General features: G+C 33.4%; 1 protein-coding gene and 1 long non-coding RNA gene across 3 annotated transcripts in view; one reads left to right on the forward strand and one right to left on the reverse strand.

The window, feature by feature from the left end:
• The window catches only part of LOC145942219 (uncharacterized), a 150,927-nt gene that overhangs the window by 93,503 nt on the left and 38,705 nt on the right, over positions 1-18,719 (forward strand). The window lies entirely within an intron of this gene.
• LOC145942252 (uncharacterized) overlaps positions 1-18,719 on the reverse strand; it is a 96,002-nt gene that overhangs the window by 31,298 nt on the left and 45,985 nt on the right. The gene's annotated exons all lie outside the window — the stretch shown is intronic.

Genomic DNA, 18,719 nt, shown 5'->3' on the forward strand with positions numbered 1-18,719 from the left:
TATTGCGTCCCATTTATCAACTTGAGGTTTTACTTAATCCGATGTTTTTTTTTTTACATTATCAGCTGATTTTCCTAAGATATACATTATGTTTTTATCTATTCTATTGATTCAGATAAAATTTAGTTTTTATTATAGATGTATACTAAGAATCAATCACTTCTGAATATATTGAAAAATTGATATATCGTTCTTAATAATATCACATTCTCGAAACATTTAGAAAGCACTTTGAGAGAAAATTGTTTCTTTCTTTCTCAGGAAAAACTTGCTTTAATATATTATGACAGTTTATTGACTATATATATATATACATAAAAATACCATTGTTCCGAATTGAGAAATGTCTGTGAGATATGAAATATCCGATTTTTGTTTCGATTTCCGGAATTTGTTCAGCCGGTACTTGCATTTTGCAGCTACATAAATATACCCCACGTAATTCTCTTTTCTTTTGTACCCCCGTCCCCCTCGCCCTTCTTACCATCCCTCGACGCCTTGATTTACCCCGGTCTTTCCTGCTTTGGCATTGCCGTTACCTTCCATCGTTTTCGCCATTGCTGCTTCTTTCGCTTCATCTTCGTTGGCGGACAATATTTTATCGGTTTCTCTAACATGTTGCTATAGCAACCCGCTTGGCGACCATCGAGTTCCCGAAAGCTCGGATTCCAAGCTCCTTTTTCATTCGCGAGACCCATATTCCTCCCACCGACTTCTTTCGGCTATTATGCAGCGATTTGTCCCTAACACGATCAGCCGCTCGTCGGCAAAATTTGTATGAAACGTCCGCGAAAAGCGAGCGTTTTCAGAGAATGGACGTGATCTTGAAAGAATCATCGTCTGTCCCGAAGCGTTTGGTTTTGTTGTCTCGAGTGCTTTAAACTTCGATGAATATTTGACAAGAAAACTGTTTGTGCCAAGAAAACTTTCACTTAATCCTTTCGATTTTCCAGCGATACTCCTTTGAATCTTTTACACGTGTGCACACAGCGATAATTTAAAATAAACTAGTTTCTATAAAATACATTTTTAAAAATCTAGACTACTTTAACGATATTTTAGGATATTTTTTATTAGAACTTATTTTTATTCATTAAACACGACATCAAACATCATAATCAATAAATAATAACCGCCAAATCATGATAGTAAAAATTATTTCATAGCATCCCTTTCGTGACATTGCTTTCATAATATTGGAGATACTCTTTTGAATCTTTTCCACGTATGCATAAACGATAATTTAAAATAAACTTTCTATAAAATAATTTTCTAAAAATCCAGCCTATTTCAAGTATATTTTAAGATATCTTATTTTTTTATTAAACACGACATCGAATTTCATGGCATAATTAATGAATAAAAACGACGAATTATAGTAAATATGATTTCGCAGCGCCTTCGTAATATTGCGCTCATAATATTGGAGAGGCACCCTCTTCTTGTTGCGCACCCTCCGCGTGCATGTTTCTGTCAATCGCATTTTACCCCCGATAAATCGGAACACTCGCGTTCGGGCTACGTACAAACAAGTACGCATAACGCGCGTTTATTTCATTATGCCGAAGAGCGATGTAAAAAAGAGAAGCAAGTCGAGCGTGGAGAAACGGGCGGAGGACGGGACGAGAAGATTTTCATTTTGACGTATCGATTTTATACGATTCACGCAATAATTGTAGCCGGTATTAAACTTTAAACAGTCATCGATACGGGCGCGGTTAAATGTTAAATTATTCACGAGTTAAAATTTGTTGATAAATTTCATATTAATATGTATATTAGCACACAGCGGAGAGAGAGGACGGATATATCGAGCGCATAAATTATTTATGCGAGTTACGCGCGTTATGTGCCCATTAATGCTTGTTGCAATTGGCCGCATAAAATAAACACATTATCCGCGATCAGTGTTGCGTTAAATGTGTAGCCTCGCTAATGTGTAATTTCGTCTAGCTCGATTCTATTCGGAAGTCTTAAAAGTTGAAATTTTTGCGTCGATCGAGTCGCGAATGCTTTTTGGAATACATATATCTCGCGGAATTCGTCTTTCTCGAGAGCAACGCGTCATTGTAATGGCATCCTCGCAGATTTGTCGGAATCTCGGGGTTACCTTCGCATTCGCGTTTGTTCATCAACCCCTTCCGATCCTCTAAATGCCGTCCCTCCCCATCCCCTATATAACAGTCTGGACGAACAGACACGCGAGTGTAACCACAATGCCCTCTGGCCCTCCATTCGACGTTACTTTGTACAGGGCGAATCAAGTTGAATCGGAGTTCGCGCCGTTATAATGAGGAACATTCCGCTAATCCTAGCCTAACCTAATCCGCCGGTGTGCTGTTAATGACACAGCCCACACGGACAAGTTTTCCGTTCTCTCATCATATACGCACACACCAAGTAATTGAATTTCATATAATAATATTAAGCGTCGTTACCCTCGCGTTTATACCCGTCCTATTCCGTTAAGTTGGGAGAATCGCCATTTATTTTATAACACGAGCTAGCATAATGCAGATATATTGGGAGTTCAAAGTTCAAGATGCGTGTACATGGAATGTTTCTGTAGAAAAATTACTTTCATTACCCGTGTCGATCAATTTTTTTTTCTTCTAGATAATTAATGGACGAATATTGATCCTTTCCAATCTTCCAGTGAGAGCATCATAAATTTTACTCCTCTTGCTATTCAATCTTCTCACAATCGGATTTCATAAATTTCTTCTTACTATTGTATGTCGGAAGTGTTCCAATATGTTTCTTGACATGATCTCTCTCTCTCTCTCTCTCTCTCTCTCTCTTATTTTCAAACCTTTTAGCAATTTTGCTGATTTTTCTGCGCGTTATTTCACATAATTTAAATCCCATTTAACGTAACTCTGATAAGGATGGAGTTGTAAGAGAAAAAGAAACGAGAAAGAGTTTCTCACTTACTCTCTATGGTTTCTGCAAAACCTTTATTACAAAGCCGCGCGTTAAAGTTAAGGAATAAGAGAAACTATCTGTGCTGAGAGATGTCATTCGTTTAATTTAATCACAGACTTTGGTAAAGAGAACCTTTTCGCTCGACAATTGACTGTTTGGATTACAGGAGGATTATCATCAATTGTATCTCGATATCTCACGAGAGATATTAATCCGTAATTATTCTACAATTGTGAGTAAGAAGATTTAACGCAAAAATCTAGAATTTGGGCCTAATTCGAAAAACACTGTGGATTTTTTCAACAGCATGGTGATAATCATGCGATTTCGTGTCACGAGGAAACATTACATGATCTCTCTCTCTTTCTCTTTTTTTTTCACGTAAGAAACGCGAGCAAGATGATCTTTTCCGCCTCGTGTAATCGGGATTTTACGCACCGGGTTATTCATATGTTGCGTGTGTAGCGTACGTGCGTTCGCACATTCTAGCGATCGCCATTCATACAGCGAAGAAGATATAAATACTACGGGTGTGTGCGCATGCGTACGCGCGCACGCACACGGGCACAAGCCATGTAACGACCCTGTAAATCCCCCGCTCTTCCAGCCCCGCCGCTCGTCATAGCTTTGTTGCCACTCGAGGGGCTTTTATTTATTTACGGAATACATCCCGAGATTCAATTTGGTACATGTGCACGCTCGCGCTCCGCTAGTTGCCCGTTTGTTTGTCCATTTTATTCGTCATTCTCTCCCCACGATATTTTTTTTCTTTTCTCTTTTTTTCTTTTTTAATACTCGTTTCTCTCGCGACGGTGATCGTGGAATATCTTCTCGGGTCGACAAAGTTTTTTATCCCGTTTTTCATCCGCCATCTATTATGCTTGTGTCATATAAGTAGGAAAGTGTCGCGGAGAAAATCGAAAAGTGTGTCGAAAAATCATGATAGAATAATAATGTGAAAATCATATATATATATAGACGGTTATTTTCGTGGTCTAATACAAAAATCGTAATATTTAAAAAAATGAAAATATTTTACATCGATGAACTATATTTTTCTTAAAGCGTTTAAATGAGTTCTCATTAAACGTTAATGTTAATGCCGAATATGAATTATTTATTAGAAATCACAAGTCAAGTATTTTTATTTAATATTTTAAAAAATGAAAATATTTTACATCGATGAACTATATTTTTCTTAAAGCGTTTAAATGAGTTCTCATTAAACGTTAATGTTAATGCCGAATATGAATTATTTATTAGAAATCACAAGTCAAGTATTTTTATTATTTATGCAACATATACCTAGATACCTACATGATAACTTTGCACTACTCTTTTATCCCAGTAAGTCTTTACACATACACAATATTTAATAGCATAGATACTTTATAAAATTGAAACGCACATGACTCATTGGAGTCATTCACCAGCAGAAAGTAATAAAGGGACCTTAAGAAGCTGAGCATTTATATAAAAGATGGTATTTGAGCCCAATTGAATGTCGCGTCCTTTTACAAGCTTTTCACGTCGAGAGATGGATTTCTCCATTTTCTTATCACAATCTCATCCCCCTTTTGGCGTGCCTCCCATCCCCTAGCTTCCCCTTTTACGGTTTTCTGCGCTTATACGACTTTGTCGAACTTCCGTTTTCACTCTCGTTTTCTGCTTAGACTCTGCTAATTTTATTTCTTTTTCCTCTACATATATAATACACAATAGATATTTATTTCCAGGATCTAGAGTTTTTGATACATATAGAGAGATAATTAAAAGCGCGGCATATATATGTCGAGAATGCGTATTTATATCGCGTGCTTAGGCTTCAATTATCTCGCAAAGTTTCGCGTGCGATGTTTGGATAAACGTTTTGTGCTAAAATTAACTCGATTCTGTAATCGAAACTATATTTTCCGCGATAGCAACCGATCCGAATGATATACTCTATCGATTCCTCCCTCCCTTTTTGTTTCATTGACAATGCAGTAATATGCGAGTGGAAAAGACGATAAAGGAAGCGTGCGGCCTTCGAGAAATGCGGAAAATACGATAAAATAATTTGCGAGTGAAATTTAATTTCAGAATGATTTCTCCGGGACGGAGGTGCGTAGAACAAAATTATAAACAGTCGCAGATATATCCTCTGTTACCGTTATCACACTTATACGCCAAAAGCATTCTTATTCGGGGGTCTGTTTTATGCAAACGTCCGTTTACTCCGGAGCACTCGCGACAGGTGCAGATAATTGTGTAACATTGCAGTCAATAGCCGTTTCCACGAAGAATATCCCCTTCGCATAAGACTTATTTTTATAACGTTAGACGAGGAAAAAAATATACTGGGTTTTATAGGATGAAAGAAACTACGATATATTGGTATATATATATATATATTCGCGATGCTTTAATATACAAAACTGCATTTTATATCTTCTCGGATTAAACTTATTATTATTTTATAAATTTAGTTTTAAAAGTTTTTCTCGCTTAAAATTTTAAGAGCATGAACTGAATATTCCATGAATGGCCGAGAAGTAATTTACATTAATTTTTTTTTCATGTGGCGGTATTAACTAAAATTGATTATATTTTATGACTCGTCTGATAAATAATCAAAATTGGTAAATTTTGCCGATATTGCGCTGTCGAACTAGCATAACTAACAAACTTTTCATAATTTTATATTATCTCGTTCGGAGTTCAAGATTATCTCTAGTAAGGCGCGGGATTAAAGACAACGTCGAGAGAGAGAGAGAGAGAGAGAGAGAGAGAGAGAGAGAGAGAGAGAGCTCCATGAAGTTTTCCTACTATTCAAGATTATTTTCTACCTGATATTACGGCACGGTATCTAACGATGCAAACGCCAACTCGCAACGTAATTAAAGTTCGTTTCGCGTCGGCCGAATGTCCTTTTATATGCAAAGCAAGTCAATTAGAATATCAAACGTGACCTCAAACGGGGACACACCATGCCTGTACTAGAATAGCACGAACACCCTCCTCCTTCTCCTTCTCTCTCCCCCTTCTGCCCTCTTTATGACCCGCCGTAATCATAGTCCTGTTTAAAGCGATTTTTAAATTTATTCGCGTTGATAAACAAAATGAACGGCGTTGAAGGCTGGACGGATAAACTGGACGTGTCGGCAGGTGTCGGCCGTAATTGACTTCGTTGCGTTTTGATACACAACTCAGTTTTAATTATGCAAACAGAATGTCTATGCGAATAGAAGAAAAAAATGAAAATTCATCAGCCGCATCAATTAAAGATGTTCTCATTGTTATCAATAATTTAGCATTCACATCGCCGCTTTTGAATTGCTTATAATATTAGCCGTATCGCTACATCGTGTCATCAATTTCAGCGCTTCAATGTAAATGAGAGATTAATGATTATCCCCTCTCTTGATATAAATTTGATTACAGAAACTATATAGAAATTACAATTTATCGACCAAATAATAATTTTATATTTATAACACGTTGATCTATAGATGTAAAAGTTTTTCAACAAACTAAATTAATTAATAAAGTAGTTACATCCAAGTTATTAATTAGCGAAATGGCAAATAAATTTTTATTTAGGAGAGATTGTTCATTATATTTATTATATATTCATATATTCAGCATGGTCGGTTCTCTAGGGAGAGAAATTTAACTTTAATTTATTTAAAAGATTATTTAGTTTTATCATTTCATATTTATCCTTGAAGCGTTTTAATTTTATCATTATATATTGTATTAAATTAATAATAAATTTTGCTAGTAAAAATAGTGATATTTAAATTAGTTTAAAATGTTAATTTTATTGGAGTTATTGAATTACATTATTTTAATTAATTATCTTAATTAATTAATAATTTAATTAATTATTCATTTATAACGTGAATGGTAGTTATAATATTTTTTTAATTTTTCAGGAAGAGGAGTAGAAACAGAATAGATTAATATTTAATATTAACGATGTAATCATTAAATTAGAACTCGCGTGTCCCGTTTCACTTTAACCTTTCAACGCGATCGATCTATGATGTAATGAAAAAACAATTAAGTACTAATCAGTAGTGCGTGCGAAAACATTGACGAGTCGTTGAAGAATGCAATGCAACAGCGTGTATCGTTTGCAGAAGAGCGTGAGAAGGCGATTGTCTTTGTCAGATCGGCGGATAATGTTAGTTAAATGCGAAAAATAAAATGTGTTGGTAAAAAAAAAAAAAAAAAAAAAAAACGTTATATATGACTTTATATGCATATCGTCGCTGGCTCCCGCGCACTTAAGCCGAGCACGTACCGCGACTTCTCGTTGCAATTTGCATGCTTTTAAGAGGCGCCAAGCTTACAACACGCACGTTGTACATGTACGTACACGTGCCATCGGCCGTCTCGTTGTGTGTGGCACACAAAGTTTGTTATTTTTCTCACGCCCGGTTATATACCATCGCTGTCATGCGACGACAAAATGAATAAAATCTCGAACGGCGATCCGATTCTGACAATCAATGAGTCATCTATGTCGAGTTTGTGGCCAAAGGAATTCGCGCTGAGAGAGAGGCAGAGAGAAATTTCGAATTCAAACCCAGATATATATCTCACTCGGCGCGATATTGTTTCTCCGATGATCGCGAATAGTCGGCTGCTGGAATCAATCCAGTAACTCGACTCAGAGATATAATCTCCATTCTAATTCCATTCCACTAATTATTTTACCTCGTGGATTTAAATGAAAAATCTGCGACGCTATATGCGGCACGTGCCAAAGAGAAAATGAGAGAGAGAGAGAGAGAGAGAAACAGAAAGAGAAAAAAAGAGAGAAATAGAGATGTAACTCTTCGTAATTAAACTCGTCAAACGCAAACTCAATTTCGGAGCGAGTATATCTTCGTATATGGGACAAATAACACGACAGCTTACGTAATGACGACCAGTTACGTAATAATGTAGAGCGTTATTGACACTATTCCATCGAATGATAATCGGTGAAAAAACTAAAATTGTCCTTGGTATTTAAAATTTCTTGACATGCTAATGCCCGCTCTCTCTCTCTCCCTCTCTGTCTCTCATCGTTACACGTCTGCATCTGTGATGTAGATCGTACGGATTAATTATTGCTATTGTGACTAATAACCTTTCGTTAATCTCACGTTAATTAGCGGTCGCACAGTCCCCCAATCTATCCCTTCTCCCCGAGCCTCGTTCAAGCCAAACCTGATTTCGTGCCGGCATAAATGTCGTTGACAATGCGCGTAGGGTGCGTAATTTTGCGTAATTACACGACATTATCATCGGGAACACGAATTCGAGAGAATTTGCGCGGAAGTGTTCATAGGCGCCATGTTTGAGAGGTGCTCTCCGGATGTACGATCAATCGTCCTGTTTAATATCTATGGGCAAACAATTTTGGAAAGATTTAATTCCGGAACAAACGCTGGGCGAAAAATTATTCATCGCTGGATATCGATAATGATTATATCGTATTCGAGAGTGGATTTTAAAAGCGACAGGTATTCCGATAATGAATAAAATTCAGATGCTTGGAATTAATGAGAATTTCATCAGCGAATCAAAGTTCGTATTGTACCTTTTCGCATTCAATGAGGAAGTTTAATCAGCGCTCTGCTCTCTCTAGAGATATAATTATATAATTTAAATAAATTGCACAGAGAGAGAGAGAGAGAAAGAAAGAGAAACGTCTGTGTATGTGTAAATTATACAAATTGCAAATTAAGCGACGTGCTTTTAAAAATACGAAGCAAATAAAGGAAAATATTGGCATAATATCAATATCGAAAAAGTAATCACGTTGTTTGAGAGACAAGAAGATTATTGATTCTTATACACTCAATTCAGGTCTCGGGTTCTGTGTGCGCGGAGATAGTCGGACGAGTTTTAAGAGGAGGTGATGTGGTTCGAGGGGTGGGGACAAGGTGGAAAGAAGTTGCAGTAAAATAAATTATGCAAAATACTTTTCTTCCTCGGAATATGAAATCGTGGCGGCGAGTTCGCTTTACACGAGGCGGAAGCTGAATTTACTTTCCCATGGCAAATTATAGTTAATATAAAAAGATTACTTCATTCCGTTTAATGAATATTTCACTATACCGATGTAAATTGCAGAAAAGCTTGCGTTAACATTATTATTTTATTTTTTTCATTTAATTAAATTTAATTAAATTTAATTAAATTTAATTAAAAATTTATATTACCAAATAGTAAACTGTATAAATGTCAATAATAATAGGAGAGAAAGATATCTTGATTATTCTTAAAAGAATTAAAAGTTTTTTCCGCTTAAAAAATAAGTTTTGCTCGAATATTTTGTTGCGGATCAATTTATCGTCATTTAATTAAATTTAATTAAATGACGATAAATTGATCCGCAACAAAATATTCGAGCAAAACTTATTTTTTAAGCGGAAAAAACTTTTAATTCTTTTAAGAATAATCAAGATATCTTTCTCTCCTATTATTATTGACATTTATACAGTTTACTATTTGGTAATATAATATCAGTGATAAATAATTATTTATATAATTGTAATTATATTTAGAATATATATTTATAATATAATTATATTTATAATATAATATAATTATAAATAAATGTGATTTTTAAATCCGGCCATAATATAATTATATTTATAATATAATATAATTATAATTATAATATAATTATAATTATGATATAATTATAATTATAATATAATCAAAAGAAGAAAATTTTTGACAAGACTATCTAGAAACATAAACTTTTAACAATTCACTACGTATTTTCGAGATATATTGACAAAATATAGTTTTCACTGTATACGATGTTTTCTTTTGTGTACTCGCAAAAATATAAATTTTATATATACATAAAAGATCGGAAACATGTGAGTTTCTTCAATCGAGTTCTTAGAATATTTACAAGACTTCCGTAACTCCTCGCTTTCCCACATAAATTTTCTGTTGGATTGCGGGAACGGAAGCATCTTTTCGCGTCGTAACTCACAACGTGGAGAAATCAATGTGTAGAATTCTTTCAAATGCCATTCAAGAGCGCACCATCAACGGGAAAATAATATCATAAATTTTTCAGCAAGAAGGAGATGAGGTGTAAATGGTAAACTAATTTTGATCGATTCAAATATAGATGTCGAATAAATAAAACAAAATACAATGCGTTAAAAAGTCAATTATTTTTCTATGCATTCTTGAAAAAATGTCTAATTTTAATCATTTGAAATTTTATGATATTTGTTGAATTTATGCTAAAGTTATAAATATAAATTTATTAGTCATGTGTGTATGTGTATGTCATTGTGACAAATTTGCATACACATACAAATTTTGAAAATTGGTTTATTTTACGCAAGATTTCGTGAGATACGGACTGCTGAAAGAGCAGGAATTATAAGCCTTATAAGCCTTAAGTACTCGCCTTTCTCTCTCTCTCTCTCTCTCTCTTCAGATTTTTTTTGTACCCTTTCGCATTTCAACCGGATGAGAAGTATCAGAAATACCACGGATCATCCTATGAATATCTGGCCGCTGATTTTCTTTGCCCATAAATGTAAAAAAACGACAATTAACCCCGCGCGACGTAAGATACAAGTTTTTTTTTTAATAAAAAAAACAGAGAACCTTCTGTCTCTTCCGTCTGCGCGCATCGAATTGCGGCAGAATCAATAAGATTCTTAAGATAATTAACGCTGGCAAAGAGAGATAGAAAATTCTCGGAATGAAATGATGAATGCCGTGGGTGGAGAAAATTGGCGATTAATAATATCGATGATCTGTCTCGCAAATTGGCTCTCGAGAGGAGAAACGATATTACGTTTCTTATTAGAGAAAAATATATATTCGCTCTTATTATTTACATGAATTTCTACTAAAAGTCTATTGCGTTTCGACTATAAACGAATTTTGCAATTAATAAGATTAGAAATCTACGAACGTTACCAAAGTTTATATATTTTGAAATGAGAAAATTAGCTCTCTCTTTCTTTTTCCCTCTTTTTAATATGAATGTTTCTATATTACAAGAGAAAACTTTCGTCGCTCGTGGAAAATTCACAAACTTTTTCCTGCATCTCTGCTCGCTTACGTAAGCTCCTCTATGCGAAATCATGAATTGGGCATTGAGCGGTTTTACGATCGCTTTAGCGAAACTATTCGAACGTAACAGCAGTCGTAGATTGAGAACTTTCGCTAAGTTCGACAATTATTTTTATACGTCAGACGTAGAAATCAATGTGTGCCGAGAACGTGATAGTAGGTAATGATCGATACATCCATCTCATTGTCATGCTTATTTTTCCTTTCACTATTATCCTCATTCAGTTTCCGGATTCTCAGTAAATGTCGTTGAGATGATGGTAACGAATCATTCTACTCTTGCTAGCATAGGGATATAGTATAATGGATATTCTCCCCCTCGATATCCAATATATGTGTCCCACGATATCCATATATCTCTTTGGCTGGTTTAATATCTACTATAATAAATAAGTTTTTCAAATTTCATACATTTTATCGCTCTATAAAGTTGGAATGCTCGACGTTTTGTGACATTTTTATTAAAGAGCAATTGTGCTATGCAATTTGTAATTTGCTTAAAAATATATCTTTAGTATTCTCTAATAATTCATTTAAGAAAAATAAGAAAATGATCTGAAATATTAGAAGAGAGGAAAAGAAGAATATATGAAAAAAAGTACGTATACGTATATAATATATGTATAATTATATAAAATAAAATCTTATTTTTAAAAAGAAGGAAGTATTTTATTATCTAGTAATATTCTGATAACGTTGTTATAATGTTAGTAGTTATAACGTCTAATCATATTCTGATAAACGTTATTATGATGCTTATCTCAACAATGGACGATCATCTCTTAAATAAAGAGAAATAACATAATTAACTCTCTTTTAATTTTTAACTTATAATTAATTTTTTTAGCCATGCTTGTACGTAGAAAATTTATTCTTCAATTTAAATTTGTTCTTTTATATTGTGCTTTTTGATCTATTCTCTATCAATATCAATTAAGCAGTATAGATTAATGAATTATTATTGGCAACGTGTTATTCAACGAGATGATAAAAGGTATATCATCCGAGAATGAAGAATTTACACTTATTCTCCCTCGAGATTTTTCGCGAGACTAGATGCGGTTTACAAACGAGCCGGAAAATACTGCTACTCGCCGTCTGAACTCGTTATTACCGAAGCGCAGTGGGTAGAGCACAATGCTGTCCTTGCAACGAGATACGTCGTTAAAACTGTTTAGTAGTCGCCGAGATAAATTATAAATTTCTCGTTACCCGCAAAGGTATGCCGTAATAGGATATGATATCGCCCGCCCCAAAATGTAATGCAGAAATACCAGGCAAGAGCAGTTGATGAAGTTTAACAAGATATTATTATAAGAGAAAATTCTAATTGATTATAAAAATGTTAATGCAATTCGCCATGAAAAGCATTATACACATATATACAATATTATTACATTATATCTCTCGTATATTGTATAATATTATACATATAATATTAATTTATAATATATATAATAATTTTTATGGCGAATTAACATTTTTATCATTAATTAGAATTTTCTCTTATGATAATATCTTGTAAAATTTATCAATCGCGAGTTGCCAGTATAATAATTGATTAATATAATTGTTCTTATTCGCTTATATATATATAGACTGCTGATTAATTAATACAGTCGTAAAAGTACGTATGATATTATACAATATGAGATATATATAATATAATAATATATCACATATAAAATACGAGATCAAGATTTCTTGTACCGAGAGAAAAATTAATTCATTTCACGAGAAGAGAAATATTCTATAATTTGTAATATATACGTAGATAACATTTTACTTTCAAATTGCGAAATGTTATGACTGTGCTCGTTTCAAAGTATCGATATTATGTATCACGTATATGAGAGGAGAGATTGTAATTCTTTTGTATTATTACAAAATTTACATTTAGCCGTTGATCCTCCAAATCGTTCCTCTCGATCTCGCTCTTTTGTCTCGCAAATATTCTCATCCGTCTCTGATAAGAAATCTCAAAGCGGTATTGAAATTCCATTCGGCTTCAAAGTGCCACAATTTGCATACGCGGTGAGCTTTGCTCGTTGGTATGTGTGTATGTTGGCGCATGTATACGCGCATAAGTGCACGCGTGACGAATCCAAGAAGTGATGATCGTCCCACGCGTACACACAACACACACATACACCCGTGACCGATCTCTTCCACATACTCGCCTTTGCCTTATTTATCACAGTAATTCTCAATAAACCACTCGCTTCCCTTGTCTCTCGCTTACTCATGAAGCAATAAAAGCAAATTTACCGCCGCCCTACGCGATCGTACAACGTCGCTTATCACGCGTGCGTTTCACCATTTCTTTTTTTTTTTCTGTTCTTCTCTCATTCCTAAATGCGCACGTTTTTACGTCCGGTGGAGAAATGGAGTTTAATTCCCGACAGAATTCAACAACGATATTGTATCCGATATCCGATGTTAAACTCGGGGAAATCGTAGTACGACATGTATTTTTTATTATTATCAAACATTTCGAAAGTTTCAAATTATAATTAATATATTATACGATATGTATATTATGTATAGAAGCAGATATTATTTCTTTGGTCATCGCGCAATATTAATTCATTATTTCTCTTTTATTGATTAATTTAGTCTGGTTATTTTAGCAATTTATATAATTGAACGAAAAAATTGTAGCTCTTCACTCCATCGTTTTAATAAACAAGAATTAACCCAGCGATTCGTGAGATCAATCAACGATAATGACGCACTATTGATGCGGAGAATATTATTAGTGACTCATGTTTTCCAATTACTAGCGGTGATGTCGCGATCGCAAAAAGCATCGAAGGCAACGCAGATGATGCTTGATGACACTACATACAAACAATTAATGTATTGGAAAGTTTTTAATCCTGTTAAATGTCAAAATATAAAAAAAATCTCATTACGTAACACAATAATTATTTTACACTCTATTTTACATAAATGTCTAATGCAAGTAAAATAATATTTGATAATAAATAGAAGAATGGAAGCTCGAGTGGAAACTTTTGTATTAACGGGAAACGTTTCTTTGCCATTGAACAGATTTGAAACTTTCCGGATTCGAATGTATACTATAGCTCCCTTCTCCTGGAATATCGTTTATTCAACTCACCGAGCATAATAACCGTCGAAAAAGGCGGATACAATAGAGAGTTGCTCGGATCTGCTTAACCTTCTTACAACGCTAGGGGTCCTATCCCCGAGACCTCATTTTCATTCGAGTCGCCGTAACATCTCATATACATGACCTCGGACAAGCGAGCTCGACGAAGTGAAATCTGCGTGTTACGTCGAAACTGAAACGCGTGTCGCTTTCTGTGTCTGGGTGAGAAGGTCGAGATACACGAATGCGAATATATGCGAGAGGGAAAATAGATTTTCAAAATAGATTTCAAAGACGAAATGTTGCTACGCGAAAACAAAGACAAAAATACAAGAAACAATGAGAAATATAAAAGTGAACAATTTATTTTGCTCGAGAATGTGAGTAATGCAATCATATTCACGTATAAATAAAGGGGAAAAAATGAGATTGAGCTGATATATTCTATTTTCTAATTTTATTTCGTAAAACCTCGTAAAGAAATTGTATATATTATTAGCTTTCCATAAAGAAATTTAATAAGCAAATTCTCTGAAACGCGTGTCGCTTTCTATGTCTGGGTGAGAAGGTCAAAACTCACAAATGCGAATGTATTCAAGTGATTTGAATAGATTTCAAAGACGAAATGTTGTTACGAAAAAAATAAAAATGAATAAAAATACAACAAACAGGGAAAAATGTAAAAAAATGAAAAATTTATTTTGCCCGAGAATGAATGCAATCATATTCGTGTATATAAATGAAGAAAAAAAAAAGAATTGAATTCGAGCTAATATATTCTATTTTATAATTTTATTTCAAAACTTCCAACAAAATATATACCATTAGCTCTCGATAAAGAAATTTAATAAGCAAATTCTTTGAAACGCGTGTCGCTTTTCATACTGAGTGAAAAGGTCGAGAAATGTTATTACGAAAAAAAGGAACAAAATACAAGAAACAATGAGAAATATAAAAATGAAAAATTTATTTTGCTCGAGAATGAATGTGATCATATTCGCGTTTATGTTTAAATGAAGAAAAAAAAAAAAAAAAAAAGAATCGAGATCGACCTAATATATTCTATTTTCTAATTTTATTTCGCAAAAATTCAAAAAAATATATATCTTTAGATCTCGATAAAGAAATGTAATAAGCAAATTCTCGCCAGCGATAATCCCTCTTTTTCGAGAATAGATGTCTATTCAGAGTGTGATGTGAGAGGAAGAGAAAGGGAGTTATCGATCACATTCGCGCCCATTTGGCTCACAAACAGATACATTTCACGTTTATTGATTGCTGTTGCATACACTACGCTTGTATGTCACCGCAGGGCGGAAATACCGCGTTGCAGATCGGCCATCAATATTGGAAAGGTTAAGTGGCGGGAGAGAATAAACAAATGTGATAGAGTCACGTGAGAGCGAGAGAGGAAGGGGGAGAGACAGAGGGTGAGATGGAGCACTACATATAATATCGAACTCTCCTCTCACATCTTTGTCTCCTTTTCTTCTTCGACAATAGTTCACTTTCCCCACGTAGGCATATATACTTTCCCATAATCTTTTACACGGCTTATTCGACCTTCTTCGGATTCGAAATGATCCTTACGCCCGCAGCTGCGAATGGATCCACGAGGGTGAACTTCAATGGAAAATTGCGTGGGAAGAAATACAGAGTATCTGGATAGCATATTATTTCGTCGAATTCCTCGATAGATTCGGTAAATTAATCTTTATTGCGGAGTAAGAAGTTATCAAAATTCAGAATTGAGATTTTAAACAATAAATAAACACAAAATGTCAGTCTTAATACATACCATGTATAAAAAGAAAAATTTTTAATAGATTTATATATATATATATATATATATAATTATTAAGAATTGATTAATAAAATAATGTCAATAATATACAAGTATATATATATATAATAAAGTTTACAAATAATTTGAAATCCTTTCTATTTGTGTAATACTGACAAGCCTCTCTCGTGATTTTCCATTTCGTAATTACATCTTGTTTAACATCAAATATTGGTAGATAATTTGCGCAGATTCATATTATATTTGAATTTGAAACAACTACTAACAGAAAAGCTTTTAAATTAATAGAAAAGTTATATTAAAATTATTTATTTCCTTCACAAAAAAAAGGGAAAAAATCATGCTGTGGAAAAATTCTGTGAATTTTCATTATTGATATTCGATAGTAGAGAGTTTCTATGCAAGACTATAGCGGCCGGTGTCAGATTTTCTCCGATATACTGGATAGTGATTGACAGCTCGGTTATATCAATATATATATAGGATGATGGAGTTATAAATAAGGGCTTTTTGATAATCTGAGAAATAAATATACGCGAACGAAAGTTGCAAGTTTAATAATTGGAGAGAGAGACATCGATTATATAAAACCCGCTGAATACGTCTCCGCTGTTAGAATTGATCACGCTAATTTCTCGAATTATGTCTTCGCTTAATTCATGCGCTAATATCGAGGTCGACACGGTCGACGATAACGTATATGCGACATTTCTGAGTTATATCATAGTTACGTTAACTAGTACATCGGTGTTAGCGTCGATAATAAGGAGATCCATGAAGCTTACAGTCGGTGAATATGTAATTTTGTAATACATTCTCTCTATATTGAATATATGCATTTATATATTTATTATATATACATATTTATTTATTTATTTTTTATTTATATTATATATATATTAATATATTTATCTAGATATTATGTATATATATTATATTATATTTCCAGATCGTTTTATATAAAATATATTGTTCTTATATTAAAATTTTTAAAGAAATGTTTGAAGATAATGTAATAGAGGAAATTCAATAATTTACTTTTACTTAAAAAAGTTTTTCTCAATGAGAAAGCTACTTTCGTAATTTTATTTCTATCGCAGAAAGTAGAAAGTTTATGTTTCCAATTTTTTTTCTACGTTTCCATAAATTTATTATAACTTGAATAGTAAAAATTTTGCGTAAACTGCATTGGTCTATATTTGCAAAAAAAAATATGTAATTTTAATCTAATATTTGATTGCGAGAAGACGAGACATTTAATTTATATAAGAGCGTTATTTCATAAAATTAAAAGCTACGACATTTGAGATGCACTGACTTCTAATATTAGAAGAGTAAAAAATGTTTATATTGCTTTGGAAAAAAAATTATGCTTTTTTATATATGTATATTCAAGTGTGCATCTGTGATAGCATGTCTAGCGCGAACGACTTCCATCATTTATTTTGGGATCATGACGGTAGTATTTATTTAACAGTATGACGACGAGACAATTATATACTTTATGTAACACATACACACAGAAGATATTTTTAGTTCATGAAAACGAGTATGTGCCGCATAAACGCGTTCCGCTTTCTCCGCTTTTACGAAGTAAGATTTTAAGGTCGCTGTTTTGCTTGGTAATCGATACTATTATCTTCATGAAGAACGCGAGAAAACACGTAGGCGATAATTATACAGAAATCTTAATTCACTATGAAGACCGCTAATTTTATTGTCGCTGATTGCTGATAGCGCATTAAGCATTGTTTCATTGTTTAAGAATATTGGTGCGTCGCCGTTGAATATTTAATAAACGCAAATAGATAGTAATAAAAATGTATAAACGATACTCTTCATATAAAACTAAAACAAACTCGTTTTTTATCGAATCTCGTTGAAAGAGAATTTAAAATAAAAATTTTAAATATTAAAAAAAAATTATTGAATACAAAAATGGAAAATTAATCAGATTAATGTGAAAAATGCAAATGTTGTCGCTAATTGTCGATAGCGCGTTAAACATTGTTTCATTGTTTAACAATATCGATGCATCGCCGTCGAATGTTTAATAAACACAAATAGTAATAGCGTAAACGCGACTCTCTTGTGAAACTGTAACGAACTATCGTGTTTTTTTTTTTTTAATCGAATTTCGTTGAAAGAGAATTTAAAATAAACATTTTTAATATCAAAAGAAAATTATCGAATAAAAAAACGGAAAATTTATGCTGAATCAGATTAATAAATTAATGTGAAAAATACGAATATATATTACGTAGAAAGCCCATTCGCTCGTGTATTAGTTTATTTTAAATGAAGCCGTGGGCGTCGCGTTATAAATTCCACACGGCTTAATACAACGCCGGCACACAAGAGGGTTCGCACTTACATGGATGAAAGTATTTATGGAAACACTATATATATATATAATAGTCGTGTAATTAATCATAAAAATTTAATTTAAAACGAGCGTGAGTCGCCATGTTTTTTTTTTCAGTATGAAAAATCATTCGCAAAATTTAAAATTATTTCAATAAAGAGAATATGTATTTCAGTTCTCGTTGTGCCATTTAACGTTCATGCAGCAGTGATATAATTGGCTCTAATAAAAGCTCGCGAAACGTTATTTGTTCACCGAGACTTTCTCGGCGAAATTTTATGACTCATTGGCCAGGATGATCGCGCTTATATAACCAGAACGCAGAAAATGATGAGGAAAAATTGCAATTCGTATAGCAAATGAGAACCGCTGCAGCTAGCAGGTTGACTGTCCCCTCTTCCTCTCCTTGTTCCCTT

This window comes from Prenolepis imparis, unplaced genomic scaffold (genome assembly GCF_030444845.1).
Source record: "Prenolepis imparis isolate NDT839.2.m4 unplaced genomic scaffold, iyPreImpa1.0 SCAF_1, whole genome shotgun sequence".
NCBI lineage: Eukaryota > Metazoa > Arthropoda > Insecta > Hymenoptera > Formicidae > Prenolepis > Prenolepis imparis.